The sequence below is a fragment of the Strix aluco genome, chromosome 8 (assembly GCF_031877795.1).
Source record: "Strix aluco isolate bStrAlu1 chromosome 8, bStrAlu1.hap1, whole genome shotgun sequence".
Classification (NCBI taxonomy): domain Eukaryota; kingdom Metazoa; phylum Chordata; class Aves; order Strigiformes; family Strigidae; genus Strix; species Strix aluco.
In genome coordinates this window covers 6,022,736-6,037,547 of record NC_133938.1, presented here as the reverse complement: position 1 = coordinate 6,037,547, position 14,812 = coordinate 6,022,736, and the positions used below count along the sequence as shown (strand labels likewise).

The 14,812-nt window shown below is 44.2% G+C and overlaps 1 long non-coding RNA gene across 1 annotated transcript in view; it reads left to right on the top strand.

Moving 5' to 3' along the window:
- LOC141926784 (uncharacterized) overlaps positions 1–14,812 on the top strand; it is a 167,886-nt gene that overhangs the window by 15,311 nt on the left and 137,763 nt on the right. The window contains exon 2 of the long non-coding RNA XR_012624212.1: positions 12,573–12,658. This is a non-coding gene — a long non-coding RNA (uncharacterized LOC141926784). The remainder of the gene's footprint in view (positions 1–12,572; positions 12,659–14,812) is intronic.

Genomic DNA, 14,812 nt, shown 5'->3' with positions numbered 1-14,812 from the left:
CTGAGTGGACAGAAATAAGACCATAGTCCCCCGCCAGAGTCCCAAAGATCTCAGGATCATGTGGTCAGGGAGCCACTGCTGAAGAGGGCACAGTGACCACGTGCGGAATTGCTGGCTAACTCAATGTGAGGCTTTGCGAAGCTGTTGGCTCTGGAAGTGCCATGAGCTGTAATGCAAAACCTGACAGGATACATGTGTGTGATGGTGTCAAAGTGGCCATTTGCAGTAAAACACTTCAAGCCCAACTCAGACTTTCCTCTGAGTCCTCTGGCCTGGAAGCGTCAAGGCCAGAAAGCAGGCCCAGCCAGAACATTCCCATTTCTCAAGCTGACCCACAGTGCACTTTCCCTGTGAAGGAGCAGTGTCTCAAGCCACTACAGCTATGTGTATGGCTACTTCCCTCTTAGGCCAAAGTGCGGTAGCTCCTTCGTAGCTCAGGAAGCTCCCGCTGGCCAAGTCTCTCCCTTTTGGTTGTGTAGCTTATATTGGATTTGCAGTGGCGAAAGCAATTAGGGCCTGCTGTCCTTCCAAGGGTGCAGCTCCTTGATGTCCCATCATCTCTCAAGTCGCATTTACAGGCCAGGATTTCCCTGCCTGGGATACACCAATGTGAGGCAGCCAGCTTGGCAGCCCAGGGTGATTGGGGCAGGCTTGGCTCTTACTGCAGTTCTGGGGTTGGCTGAATTTATACACATTTGCTGGGCAGCAGATTGGGACAGCAACCTTGTTCTGATGGAGAGGCAGGCCATTTGTTACCATCCATTTGAGATCAGAGCCTATAAAATAAACATTTCTCTCTGTGGGAACAGGCAGCAGAGATTACTGTAGCTAAATCAAGACTTACTTGGCGAGTGTGCATAGTAGGGAACGCAGAAAATTCATGGCATCCGCAGAAGCCAAGTGCTTTCACATAGACTGCGTGACTGTCCTGAGGAGGACCACGGGGATCTGTGAGCCCAACAAGATGGATAGGCAGAGAATGGATGTCTCCTGGCATCAGCAGTGGTTACAATGATAATTCCTGTTTGAATTTTGGGTCATAAATCTGTTTGTGGCTGCAAGGACACTTCCCGTGGCTCCAGCTTTATCCCAGTGTTCAGAGCTATTTTTTTACAGCTGGAGGGTGCTTGTTCCATCAGTTGACACAAAGGCTGACTCTATGGCTCCTGGTTTCTGCCTTTGGATATCTAAGGGCTAAATCCTTTGACTTCAGAGGGAGTTACTCACACAATGTCTCTGCTAGAAGTACAGCCGTGTCCTTCCTCTTTAAAGCAGGACCAGATTCTCTATCTTCAGCTTGATGTGCAAAGCCCTTCCCCTGGAGAGACCCAGCCTACTTTTTTGCCCAAGTTCACAAGTGTCCATGCCTCTTGCAGTTTTACAGAGGGCTGAACAGTCCTTCAACTGACTGAACAGTCTCTTCAACTGAGAGAGGAATTCAGAGTCTTTCTTAATCTCCTTTGGAAAGACAGAGGTGGATCGGAAAGCAATAGCACCACCTTTAAGATTTGTATAAACTGAGTTGAACGTATTGGAGCTATTCTCTCACATTTTGTCCCAAAGACTTTCCAGTCTGAAGGTGAAGAAAAAGAATGGTGAAGCTCTGGATGCTGGGGGCATTGTGGATCAGGAAGGAAGGAATAAGAAAGCAAAGGAGAAAGAGTTGGGATTTAGTGTGGACCACCAGGATGGGAGAAAAGTGAGACAAATTCTTGAACTAAGTCTTAAATTGCTCCAAACCACAGGGTATTGTGCTTGGGGGAGAGGCAGGGAGGGAATAGTTATGCAATTTCATCCTCAATCATGCAAAGGCAAATTATTGGACAAAAGTATTGTATTAGATATATTGCAGTTGGAGCCTAGTAGACCATTTGATACAGGGTCTCACAAGATCTTGCCCTCCCTCCAAAATTGTTTGGCTTGTCTTGGATAGGAACTCAGTCACGTGGATTAGTAGAAATGACAAATGATACATGGCTCTGATCATGCAGTTTTTCCACCTATGTGACTGATGAAAGTTTTTGATTCATCCATTTTACTGAGGGCTCCTCCTGTGCATTAGCAAAGCAGTAAAGAGCATTTTAATGACACTTTTAGGTGCGATGTTTCGCAAACACTAGTGAGTAGCTTGTACATGAAGCATGGCAGAAACCAGGAAGCTGGGTAATTTTGGTGGGATAAAAATAATGAAAGTGATGGAAAATTAGAGGAAGAAAATAAGTTTTTCTATCTGAACAAAATATCTGAGAGCAAAATTCTTTAGGAAGGAGAAACCCAGAAAGCTTTAATGTGAGAGACAGCAAAGTGAGCAGTGTGTAGTTTGGGTCTGCATACTTGGGTGCGTGTGATAGACTAGCAACAAGGTAACTGGAGTCAGGGTATTGGGCCAGACTGTAGACTGGGGTAAGCAGCATAGCTCGGTGGAAATCTATAGAGATTTGGCAGTTTACCCCTGCTGAAGATATAGCTGGGATAGAATTTACTGCCAAGAAATTACCAATCAACTGGATTGAAATCAGAGCTGAAAGAAGGGGGGATGAGTTAAATGAATCTACTTCCCCCCACATATTAAAGGAGAGAGTCTCTCACCCCAGGCCAGAGCAGAAGGAGGGAGGCTGTACAGGAGACTGCCAAAATCGCAGAGGTGTGGGAGTATTACGGAGCGGTATGGGAGGACTTGGCACACTTGAAAGGAAATGGAGTGTGGCACTAAAGCCCATTCCTTGGGAGCAAGACTGCTGGCTGAGGGGCAGCCTTGACAACCAAATCAGTCTTCCTACCTCTGTATAATTGGACTCTGTGGATTATTACTAAGATTTCACTACAGGCAGGTCATGAGATTTTACCCAACAGTCCCACAGAGGAAGGAATTACTCTGCCCTGTACTAGATTTGAATATTGCCTAGCCCAACCAATTGTGGCTCAATATGAGATTTTCTTTCAGAAAGCTGCCCACTCGTGATCCGAGGAGTCCAATTATGATGACTTTACCATTAATGCATAGCTCATACTCAGCGCCTGTCCTTGGAGACGTGCATGCATGCAGGTCATTTGTGTACTGTGGCCAGTTCAGGGAGGAACCTGTGTGTCTCAGCAGCGTATTTCTCCATCCAACTTGCATCTTATGAAGTTTTGACCACCTGGTTGGAGAATAGGAATACTTTGTTTATTGTTTTCCCTGCTCCGGGTGAGTTTCCACCTGCATCATCTGCAATACTGTAAAACACAGTCAGCACTGGAAGAATGGAAGGGCTAAACCTGAAACAATCCTGCCTCACTGCGCTTGGCTTGCTGCTTCCGGAGAAGGATGAAGGGTTTCCTCATCTGATTTCCATGTTTTGTATCAAATGCTGCCTGGGCCCATCTCAATAGACACCAGTGAGGAAACTGCAACTTACTGCTACTCTTCAGTCCATTTTGCTTGAGGTATGGCTTTTTATATTGCTTCATGTGGCATTTGGCAGTTTAGTCTTTTGGAGCATCTGCTGATAGCAGTGTGAAACAGTGACTTAGGCATTAGAGCACTTAAAATGATGGCTAGTCAAAGGATGTACAAAACTGGTCAGACTGTAACCTTTGCATTATAGGAAGCAATGCTAATATGAGATGCTTTCAGTGTGAAAGCCATTCAGCTGCAATCTTCCGATCCAAGCAATTGGTAGTTCATAGCATGATCTTATACTGCAGCTTCAAACTTCCGTACTCATGGCCTTTCCTACCATGTATTGAATTTTAGCTACAGCTAGTTGTCCTCTGGCCCATCTTAGGTGAACTGCAGGGGTTGAGTTCACATGGTGGCAAGCAGAATTTTGTCCCTTCTCTCTTCAGTCTCTCTACAGCTCCACTATTTCTAGTGGTATTATTCCTGGCACACCAGATTTGGGCTTGCGATCTTTTGATTTGATTGTAGATCAGGGTGAAGAGGAGTGACTGATGACTCCCCAGTTCATTTCAGGAGAGAACTGGGTGGTCAAAAGGTTACTTTAAAAAAAAATACTTAGTTTTATATTTTCATTTGCTTCTGTCTTTGTGATTTCATTCCATAAAAATAGCTCCGGGATTGTTAAAGACTGTTCTTTTAGATAGTGGCATACCGCAGAAAAGGCAGCATGCCTTAGGCAAGGAGTAAGCAGCTAGGTTTCAAACACTCACTGAGCTTGGCCCTTTAGGCAACTCTTTAAGAGTTTTGCACCAACCGAAAAGGAGAGAAGAAAATCTTTCTTTAGTTCCAAAAGCCTAGAGCGAAGCTTCAAAACACAGAGTGCCTTGTACAAGCCAAGACAGGGAATAGAATTTCCATTTTATTCCAGATGAGAAGTAGGTCTTGTTATAAAGGGTTTGGGTGACAAAGCTAAATGTACTTTAAATTTCTACTTCAATCTATTTTTAATTATTCATGTGTAGATTCTTTTGTAGGGTTAACAAGGAATTTGCCAGAAGCCAGCCCACAAAGGCTTGAGTTGTAGTTTTCCAGCAGACATCCTGAAAAAAACCACTGTCACAGGCAATCAGCATCCTTGGGGAGGTGGCCTGTTAGCAGGGTGTTTACTAATTGGGATCATTGTGCAGTGGATAATTGTTTGTGACACCCACGCTGATTGGACCCACAATATCTTCCCATCCTGCAAATGGTCCGTGACAGTTTTGATGAATTTGAAGTTTGGAGTCTGAATAAATCTACGGAAGGAAAAAAAATGCTTCCACTGGAAAATATATGTAGAAGAGCAGAGCTCTGCCCTGGGTCAGCCTCCAAGAATGGAGCCACATGAGCACACAGAAAGAGAGGCCACTCGGTGGGTCTTGTCAGGATTTCTATTTTTTCCTCTTGCATTTAATTAAGAGTCTGGGGGAGGACCAGCCATGCCAAATTAAAAATGGGAGAGTTGGTTTAGCTTGCACAGGACAGGGATGTCCTAACCAAGGACTTTTGGGCTTACTGGGAAGCTGCAGTTTTATTGAAATATCCCTGGAATGAGTTCAGATGCAGGTCAGGCCTTCTTCCTGGCAGACAATAGCAAAAGTGATGCAGATGTCCCCAGCAAACAGGCAGTTCTCTGGGCTCAGGAGCAGTATGTAAGGGTGGCAAGCATCATTTTGCAGAGGAGCTGTAGAAATTTTTTTGTTTCTGGGGCCTGGATAAAAATGTATTTCACATTTGACTGCTATACTGATGTGTGCTAGAATTAAAATTCCCCAGGAAGCTTCTTTGTAGGGCTACAGTTTGGAGCACCTGATACCAGATCAGTGCTATCACAGACAAACAAAGTGAAGTGCTCAGCAGGTCCCAAATTACAGTCTTTTCTCAACTGGGTCAACATTTCAGCATTTTATTTTTTAATTTTTTTATTTTTTCTGGAGGAGTAACTTCATCCTGGCAGATTTCAGGTCTAATAAGTCATCATGTGTCCACAGCACTTTATGGCCATACTGAGGATCATAGAACTCTAAGAGCATTCTTGCCCAGTCCCCAGCTCAAAGCTTATTTGTCCTTGTGACCCAAGCGTAAATTGCACAGCCAGAATAAGCACCGTGTCATGTATTTTCACTCATCTGACAGAAATGTGGTTGTCATGCTTCATCTGGTTTACATCTGTGCCGCACAAAGATGAGCTGGAGATATGGCAGGCTTATTCTTTGCAGTTTGATTCTGTAAGCTTCATGCAAGTGCGCAGCATTTGCCAGATTTCAGACTGAAGATGAAGTTGCAGGGCTGATCTCAGGCTGTGGATCAATGATATTATATCCTGGGCTTCCCGGCTCCTAAAAGATCCTAAGTGGTCAATATTTTTTCTATAGATATTTCAGGAAGACTCTAGCAAAATTAGTACTGAATATATATCAGGTCTAAGAATCACTGCTACAATTCCCATATCCACTGTCTGGATCTTTTGATTGGGAAGTGAAGAATTAAAGAAACATTACTGTGTAATAAGCTTGGCAAGCCAGGCAAGTTATTAGTGCTGTTGGGATAAACCTATATTCATGGCCTGGAATCATAGGGCTAGTAATGGCTAAAGCATAGGAGACAAGGATTCAAAGGTGTCCCAAGGCAACGGAGTTCATATTCCTGTTAGAACAAAGGTCAATCATCCTCCTGAGCCAGAAACTATTTCTGGAGACAGAGCTCTCCTTCTGTAAAAGCCTTGCTCCATTCCACAAGCAAATGAAGCTCCAGATGCAAATTGGCATGGAAAATGATGAGAAGCCATCTTAGATCTGAGCTTTGGAAAAGGGGAACTCCTTATATCACCTCTCATTTCTTCCAGATCCTCCCTGCCCAGCCCAGTGAGAAGTGTCCCCTGAAAGTCCAGCTCACTGGACATTTTAATGATGATCCTTGTAGAATTAACCATAGCAAGCTAAGTGGTGGTATATGATACAATTGCAAATCCCTCCTCCCAGTGGTCTTACCAAAATGCAAACAGTTCTCTGAAGATCTGGCTGGATACTGAAGAATAATTTCAATAAACTCATCACCCTTGGGCCTGTGATTACACTGCACGCATTCAGTACTAATTGACTGAGTTAGATGGTGGGAGAGAAACCAGTCTTTGAGGCGATGCTGAAGGTGCTTCTCGGGAGATCAAAATTGTAACATAGAGTAAAAGTGTCAGGGCACTGAACTGTGTAGCTTCATCATTTATGCAGACATGTTCAATTCTATACAGAATCAGTAATGTAATGAGAACTCCACCTAGCACAGCAGAAGGCTGGAGGAATGAATGAAAGTGCGCAGGACTTGCAGAAGGAGATCCATTGCCACAGAAAGGCAGGTAGTACATATCAGATACTGGCCATTTGACACGCTGTATTTAAGATTGCTCCAGGGAAACCCTCTACTTATAAAAGAACTATATTCCCCAAAAGAAAATGCTCAAGTATTTCTCAGCACCTTTGTTAGTCTTATGTTATGTTGTGGTAAAGTCTGAAGACTTGCCCAAAGCCATACAGAGAATGAAAACCTCCTGACTGGAAGTGTCCAGGTGCACTTTACAGTTGCCCCTTTTATGTAACAAATGGGGTTAATTAACTGTTTCTAAAAATACATTAAACCTTTCCCCAGTAGTAAAAACCAGGATACACTTCTGGTCATGCAGCATTCCACCAAAGCCAGCAGGATCTTACAGGAGTGGTGTGGTCCAGCTTCCTGGCTCCTATCAGAGGATTATGACTTAAATGGGATCAAGGACTCAGTCTTTGAGTCGGAGCACTGGTTACAAGAGGTGATCATTTTTATGACTCTTACCAGGGGCAACCCGTCTCCTCAAACCCAACATCCTGCACGTTAGCTTAACTCTGATAATCTTCTGGAGCTTTAGCAGATTCACGGGAAGGGGTGGACCTGGAAGGATTCCTGGAGGCTGTCAAATAAGTATCCAGCGTTTCAATTGCAATGAGCTCCAGTGCATCTTCTTTAAATCTGTTTCAAGTTGTTTTTTCGGGGTCAGTGGAACACAGTATAAATCCCGGCTCGCTCAAATCCTTCAGGCAGAGAATTTGGGGAATACATATGGAAATACTTTTGCCTGGTGTTCTCTACTCTGCACCCCTCCCAAACAGAACATACATTTGTGTTGCAGTATAAAAGGGAAAAACCTCCGAGCCTGGAGTAATGTATACAGTTCAATAATACATGAAATTCAAAGCCACACATTAATCACATTCATGTTTAAGTTTCAGATTTAAAACCCTGCAGGTTGGCTGGCCTTTGTTCTGCTAAGTGGAAGGGGGCATTCCAGCCTCTCCATGCAGAGTTCAAAAGCTGCCTCAGGTAACAAGTGCAATTGGCTTTACAGGCCTCATTGTATTATCCCTTCGGGGCATAGTGAGAAGCTACTGCACAGGTTGGCCCCTTATCGGGCTGTTCAAAGGAGGATAAGTTTGGATAGCAAAGGTTTGTCAGGTCACTGTGAGGGGCTGCTTGCAGGTTCAGGAGGCCAAGACTGGAGGAGTGATCATGCTGCAAGTCGGAATCCAGCTGCATTGGCAGGTCTGGGCAGGAAGAGCGACTTCCACAACAACCTCTTCTTTCCTCCCGCCACCATCCAGTTTCCAAGCCCCTTGATTCCCTCAGTGTTAGCTCATTTGGAGACTTTTCTGAATAGCATTTCATGTTGGAGTGCTTGTCTCTGCTGTGCCCTTGTGTGTTGGATTATTAACTGTTCTCAGTGGTTACCTTTGTCCAGGATTCACTCATCCGAGTGCTGCAGCTTCCTTGCCTCTGGCTGTTCAGACCCCCATTCTCCCCTCCTCTTTCAGGCTGCTCAAAAGGCTGTTGCAGTATGCTTTTATCCTACCCTTTTCCCAGCCATCCTGCCTTTCCAGGCCTCCACACAGGCAAATTAAGCCACAGGGAGCAAAGACTATTCCACTGCCCTTTAGCAGCCCGCTGCCATAGGAACCTGCCTACTTGCTAATATCCACACTGGCCTTAGTTATAAACACCAGTGGGGTGCTGTGACTAACCAGAGAATAAATTTATATGCAGCAGCTGAATTTGCATCAGGGTTGTAGTCTCAGGTGATCCAGTTGTAGAAAGATGTGGCAGTAGTGAGGCTTGTGCTGTGGCTGCAGATAGATTGGAAGTAACTTCACGTGGACCAACTTGGGGGCTGGTAGCAGTCTGGCTGTAGTATGTGGAGGTTAAGAAGGTAGCAAAATCCTCACCAAAAACCTGGTAAATGGACCTTAATCTACAATATTTTGGCCATTGGGTAGTTTAAAGTGCATCCATAGAGCTGTAATGACGTGTCCTCCAGCTTCCACATCCCAGTGTGTCACCCCAGGTAAGACTTGAATTTAAGATGTTCTGTTTGACTGGGGGAGATGCACTGAGCATCCCAAGAGGGCTTATAAACATCCCAGAAAACAGGATATGGGACAGACTTTTTAGAAGTAAACACATGGGTGACTCAGTGTGACTACCCATCACCAGCAAATGACCCTGAACTTTGAAGTTAAATGGCCTAAATTCCAAAGAGTCCAAAGGTTTTACACAGAGGAGTGAAATGCCAAATTCTGCAGGCATATCAGAGGGACAGTGTTGGATTAAGAGCTGCATATATTGTGATGACCTCTTGCTGGTGGGTCATCCAAGGACATTTTCTGTTCTAAACTCAGCTTCTGATGGTGCAAGTCATTAATAGCCATCAAAATAGTGGAAGAGTTTGATCCTGTGAGGTCCTCTCCAAAACCTAAGCAGGAGAATAAAGAGGTCTTTTAACAGGAGGTGGAGTTCAAATGCCTGTTAAGATCAAGTGGGAAATTCATCACTCTCACTTGCAAAATTGTGGGCTGACAAACAGCCCACCACCCAACAAGAAAGACAGCATGCCCTGAAAGACTTTCAGATAGAATACAAATACAGAGGTGCAGCAGAGGGCATAATTTTCCTGTGCTGTCAGTTGGAGAGAGAATATTTTATGCAACAACACTGAATTTAACTTGCAGTTATAAAGTATATATACTGTTCTTGTAGGGCCACACTGGGCTTTTAATGAAGCAAATGGCAAAGCTCCCACTGACGGGGTTTGGACCTCAGCAACTTCAGCTCCGGAAGTTATTCTGTTGTGTATTGTATGTAGAAAGAGGAAAGATTCCAACCTATCAAGCTCTGATACAAACAACTTTTCCTATTTATGTCAAAAGGATTAAGTGTATCCTGTAATCAGCATGCAAAAATTTCCACAAGGCTAGATTACTGAATAGTAGTACCTTGGAGTTTTAGTGAGAGATCACACAAGTGACTTTCCAAACTTACTCCCTATGCTTCTGCACTATCCAAATATATGACAAAATATGGAGCAGGCTTTTCAAAGGCACTAAGCACCCCGCTCCCATTTTAAGGGCTGCATTAACTTGAAATCAGTATAAAGCCAGGTGTCCAACTTAGACAATCCCTGGTGTTTCATAGTTAAAGGTTGGCATAAAGAGCGGTGTTAGTTAGGACATAGTGAAAGATCTCAGAGAAGTTCTGTTGACTTAAAAATGAACAAGACTCAGCTCAGCTTCTGATCTAAAGGGTTTGACACACAAACAAGCATCTGTCAGCTGCCCAATAATAACTTGCTGTTGGTATATTCTGACCCTGTGACAATCCACAATAAATGGAAAATAATTAGATTTAGTGTTTTTCTCTTTAACTCGTGGGAAAGCTACCCCATATTTGAAAAAAAAAAAAAAAAGCTCCCCCAGGGATATGAGCGTGCATGTGGACTGAAAGAAGCTGGTGTGTGGTAGTTTGTTACATTGCAATCACTCATTTCTGCGTCAGAGCTCTGTGATACAGCAATTTCCATTTTTTCTAACTTCTCTTGTCTTTTCTGCTGCTTACTTTCAATTGCCATTTTCCCTAACAGAAAGGAGAGATTTCTGTCACGGCATTCATAGGCCAACACTGCAATTGTGTTTGATGCCCACATACCATTTCTTCTTTCTGTTTTCCTGACTGATGGAGATAAGCTGTATCCCCTTGCCCTAAGGGAACAAGACCTACTGTGGTGGTTTGCTGCTGGTTCTCTCAGCTTAGAATAACATGATGCAAACTGCAGCTTTTGTTCACATCTGTAAGGATTAGATGGATGCTCACTCAACCACTGGAGGCTCCTGCCCTTTGAGGTGGGTTATAGCTGGAAGATGTCTTTATGATTAGCCAAACTGATCCAACGTCTGAAAACCTGGCAGGCACCCTCTGGTTCATACTGTGGAAAACATTCATGCACAAATGATGGGAACGGCCAGTTCTTCCATATCTCTTTTGCTTATAAAAATATCATTTATTCATGTAAGGAAGGTGTCAAGTTTGAAGGGACACCTGTGCAAACAAAATCCTGTTTGTGATGTTGTGGAAGCTGTGGTGGCTCCTGAGCAAGCTCAGGAGGGATAAAGTGTTTCCAGAAGCCTGGGAAGAGCAGAGGTGGCTGGAATGCTTATGGAGAGAAAGGACTGGGTCTCCCTGCCTCCAGCGCTGGACACTGGAGTGCCTACTAAAACATCCAGTAGGTGGAGGGACCTGCCAGTGGTGCTGCCCATGTCTTTTCTCTCTCCCAAAGCCTAGTTAGTGTCAGAGGTTCTCTGTGGAGAACCACCTGCCTGGTGAGATCCACGGCAAGTGCACACGGCAGGGTGTCCTGAATGGAAGAGTATTCAGGGTAACTGAAGACTCTGTCCACTGTGAGCATTAGCTCTCCATGCTGGTCGTAACTGGTTACTGGCTGAAAAGGGAGCCAGAGGTGGCACATTTGGTTCAAAGTTTATAATTAGTGGACTGTGAAGAGTGCAGTTCCCATCACATGAAGGGCAGACTCAGAAAAAAACATTTTTTCAGTCCAAGGTGTGGGAAAATTAAAATCCTACGACATTCTGGAGAGGCGAGATCAGTGACTCTTTGCTCTACAGCAAGCAAAGGTACTTATACCTTCTAGAAAGCTGTGTAGGCCTTGCTTGGGTCAGGCTCAGCTCCCTGGCTTCATGACAGTGCTCTGGCAGAGCAGCAGTTCGGTTCCAGTGTGCCTAATTGTTAAAAATATAGTTAGGAATACTCTTTGAGACAGCCTGAGGTTAATGTGGGGCAACAGGTTATGTCTAAAAGGACTTTTTTCTCAGAAAGCAGTGTCTCATGAAAAACCTGCAGTCTTTCTTCAGTTCATATGATGGCAAAAAAATATTTTAGCCACACTGCAGGCAGCCAGATAGTTCATAAAAAGATTCAGTAACTTAACATGATCTTACTTGTATAGAGCTTGCTGTACTTTGATCCAACTAACTCAGTCCAGGAGGGCTTTAAAAGGAGAGAAATAAAGTGTTTCTAATTAAAAATTTGAAAAAGGTTTTCAAGAAAAAAAACAACAGAAGAACATCAATTGTAGAATTATTTAATTTAAAAAGTTTCCTAATTCTCCCCATGTTTCAACATGAAAGGTGGATCTGTGGCCAGCTTGTTACGTGGAATCGCTTGGCTACTGGCCCACACACATGGGTAACAAGCCAATTTCTGCCCTACCTCCTCATTGTACTGCTGATGTGCTGCAGCGTGGCAGGAGGAGACAGATGGACGTGAGCAGAAACACTGCAAAATTGGCAGAGTCAGCACTTGATTGGATGCCATTTTTACAGCTGTTGGATGTCTGAATTTGGGAAAGGAAAGCCAACTCGTGATTTTAAGACAAGGATAATTCTAGTCCTTTACTGCCTTAGCAAGGGAGTGACCGGGAGTGACAAAGTCTTTGAGATTTTGCAACTTGTGTGCACGCTTTTCCTTGTCAACTTCTTAAGGTGACAAATTAGGAGAAAGGCTTTTTTTTGTTGTTAAACCTTTGAGGGGAAAAGCATGTATGATATTTCTTAAGTAGGTTTAGGTCAGGGCAAAACCTATTTGATCTCGAGTTTCACTGCAATTTTGATCGTTCTCTCTGGCATCTGGTGCCCATTTATAAGGTACAAAATAAGGAATCACTTAAAAGCATGCGCAAGCAAATGTGAAATTTGTGCTAAAACAATGCACTTGGGGATTTTAATACAATAATTGACCCCTTCCTTGTTTGTCTGACTAATACTCACTTTGTTCTCTCTAGATCTCACAAGATATTGAATTTACTGGCTGGAGAAGGGCTGCAGACTAGAGAAAACAGAAAAATTTGCTGAGAAAGCAGAAGAAGAGGTTAGTGGAAAAATCTTGTTTTCTCTGGGCAAATAGTACTTATTCTCCTTTTGATCAACACCAGATACTCTCCGGCAATGGTTTCTTGTTTTTAACTCCACCCTGAAAGAGTTCTTCTAACCAGACTGTTGCGTTTTACTGGTTTTACAGATTTGATAAAAAAATTCAGAGCGCCATACAATCCATTTGAGATAATAGCAGAGCAGTACTGAAAACCTTCCACCTTACAAATTCCCAGCTACCAAAGAGATTTACAGACAGTGGTGACATCGCCAAGCTCTCTTGCTCTTGTTCTGCATGTTTGTCATGCTGGAGCCTTTTTATATTTTGCAGGTAGATCTTAAATTTGTAATGGAAGAGAAAGCTGGTGATTGTTTTGTGGCTGGCAGGCTGGGAGGAAAAAACAATGGGTATCTGACTTGTGGGTGAATCATTGTGCTCAGTACAAAACAAATGGTCAGTACTGCAAACCCCCCTGTGCTTCTGTGACAGGGATACTGTGAAACCTGCATCCTGCCACCACAGTCTGAAGTGCTTGTTCTTTGGCCCAGAATATGCAACTTTTTATGGCAACTGAGAATTTAGAGGGTTCCCTATGTGTCTGGTGCCATGCCTCAGCACCAGGAGAGAGCTGCTGATGGACTTTGCTGAACTGTTCTGAAAGTGGAAATGGGGACAAAAGCTACAGTTTCAGTGGTGTCTTTTCAGTGGTGTCTCCTCGTCTGCATCCTTTACTTGTGTCCAGTCATCCCAGACTCTTCTCTTCCGGCTAGGCCTGCCTGTTCTGGGTGAGATTACTTCAATCAATGAATGCAATGATTTTAGTATTTCCTAACTCTTGGACTAATGCTTAGGTCTCTGGTCTCTGATTTAGTTCCTTGTTTCTCATCTGGCAAGTGGCTATTTGGATCCTGTAACCAGGTTTTCCTCATGCTGCCAGAACAACTTACCAGCACGGCCTCACTCCTATCAGTAGGCATGCTTTATGTAGCCTCTTTGTTTCTCAGCCTGTTAGTTTTACCTGTCCCCAGGAGTGGAGGAAGGATTGCACAGCCAGGCCCCAATGCAGGACATCCATTTGTCTCGCTTGGAAATCCCGAGTTTTGAGGTCTGATAATTAAGTGTTTCATTAAGCCTGACACTGCGGTGGAGCCTGGAAAAGTATGTGTTGTGTGTTGGAGCACTTTCACATGCTGGAGCGCAGGCCTCTCTGCTAGAAACAGCCACTGGGGGAGAGTTGTGGCTGCTGTGTCGGATAAAATCTTTGTCTGAAAGGATCCAGCGGGTCTCCGAGCGAGGAAGAGGTGCAGCTGACGGCAGCGTGTCCCAGCGACAGGCTGAGCCGTGCACACGCTGCAGCACCTGCAGCCTCTTCCCCAGGAACCTCCCGGGCGGAAGCAGAATGGACCGAGAAGAGAAGAGCTGCCCTTGGGGAAGGAGGAGACAGAGGAGGATATTGAGGAGGGCCAGAAAGTCCTGGGAAGCTGGAAGACTGTTAGAAGGGAAAGACATGACTGGAAGGGTCCCAAAGACATTAAATATGGGCAGGAGATTTTCTCTGCATCTTTAGATGAACTGGACGGCATTTGAGCATGGCTGGTTCCCTGTCAGCTCCTTATCACCATAATCAGGCGCCTCTCCAGAGGCTATCAGGAAAAAGAGGTTTCTTGACGAATCATCTGCACTGTGTAGTTCTGCTGCAGACACCACAGGTGCAAGGCACTCTGGTCCTGTGGTTTGATGCAGCTATGCTGATCTACATCATGTCTCCACTCAAAATCATTTTTGTCCTGAGGGAGACACTGCTCATCATGATCAAAACAGTCTTATTTTAGAAAGAACAAAAAGATAATTAAATGGCAAACAATTCCAGTAAAGGGAGTTAAATCTTAGACTAAAAAGACGTATACTCCCAGAGTATCTCACTGCTGTCAGGTTGTGCTGTAGTCAGTCACGTCAGCATTGCGTTGGCCAGTCTGATTTTCCCAAGTGCCAGCTGGGTTTGTGGGTTGTACCTGTACCAGAGAGGAAAACCTTGTAAGATGTTGAGAACTCCCTGTTTAGATGCCTGTGCATGGACAGACAGTGCATACAGGCATAGTCAGGTAAAGGTTATTCTGTGGTTGGAAGAAAACACTGTGCAGCATTTCTTTT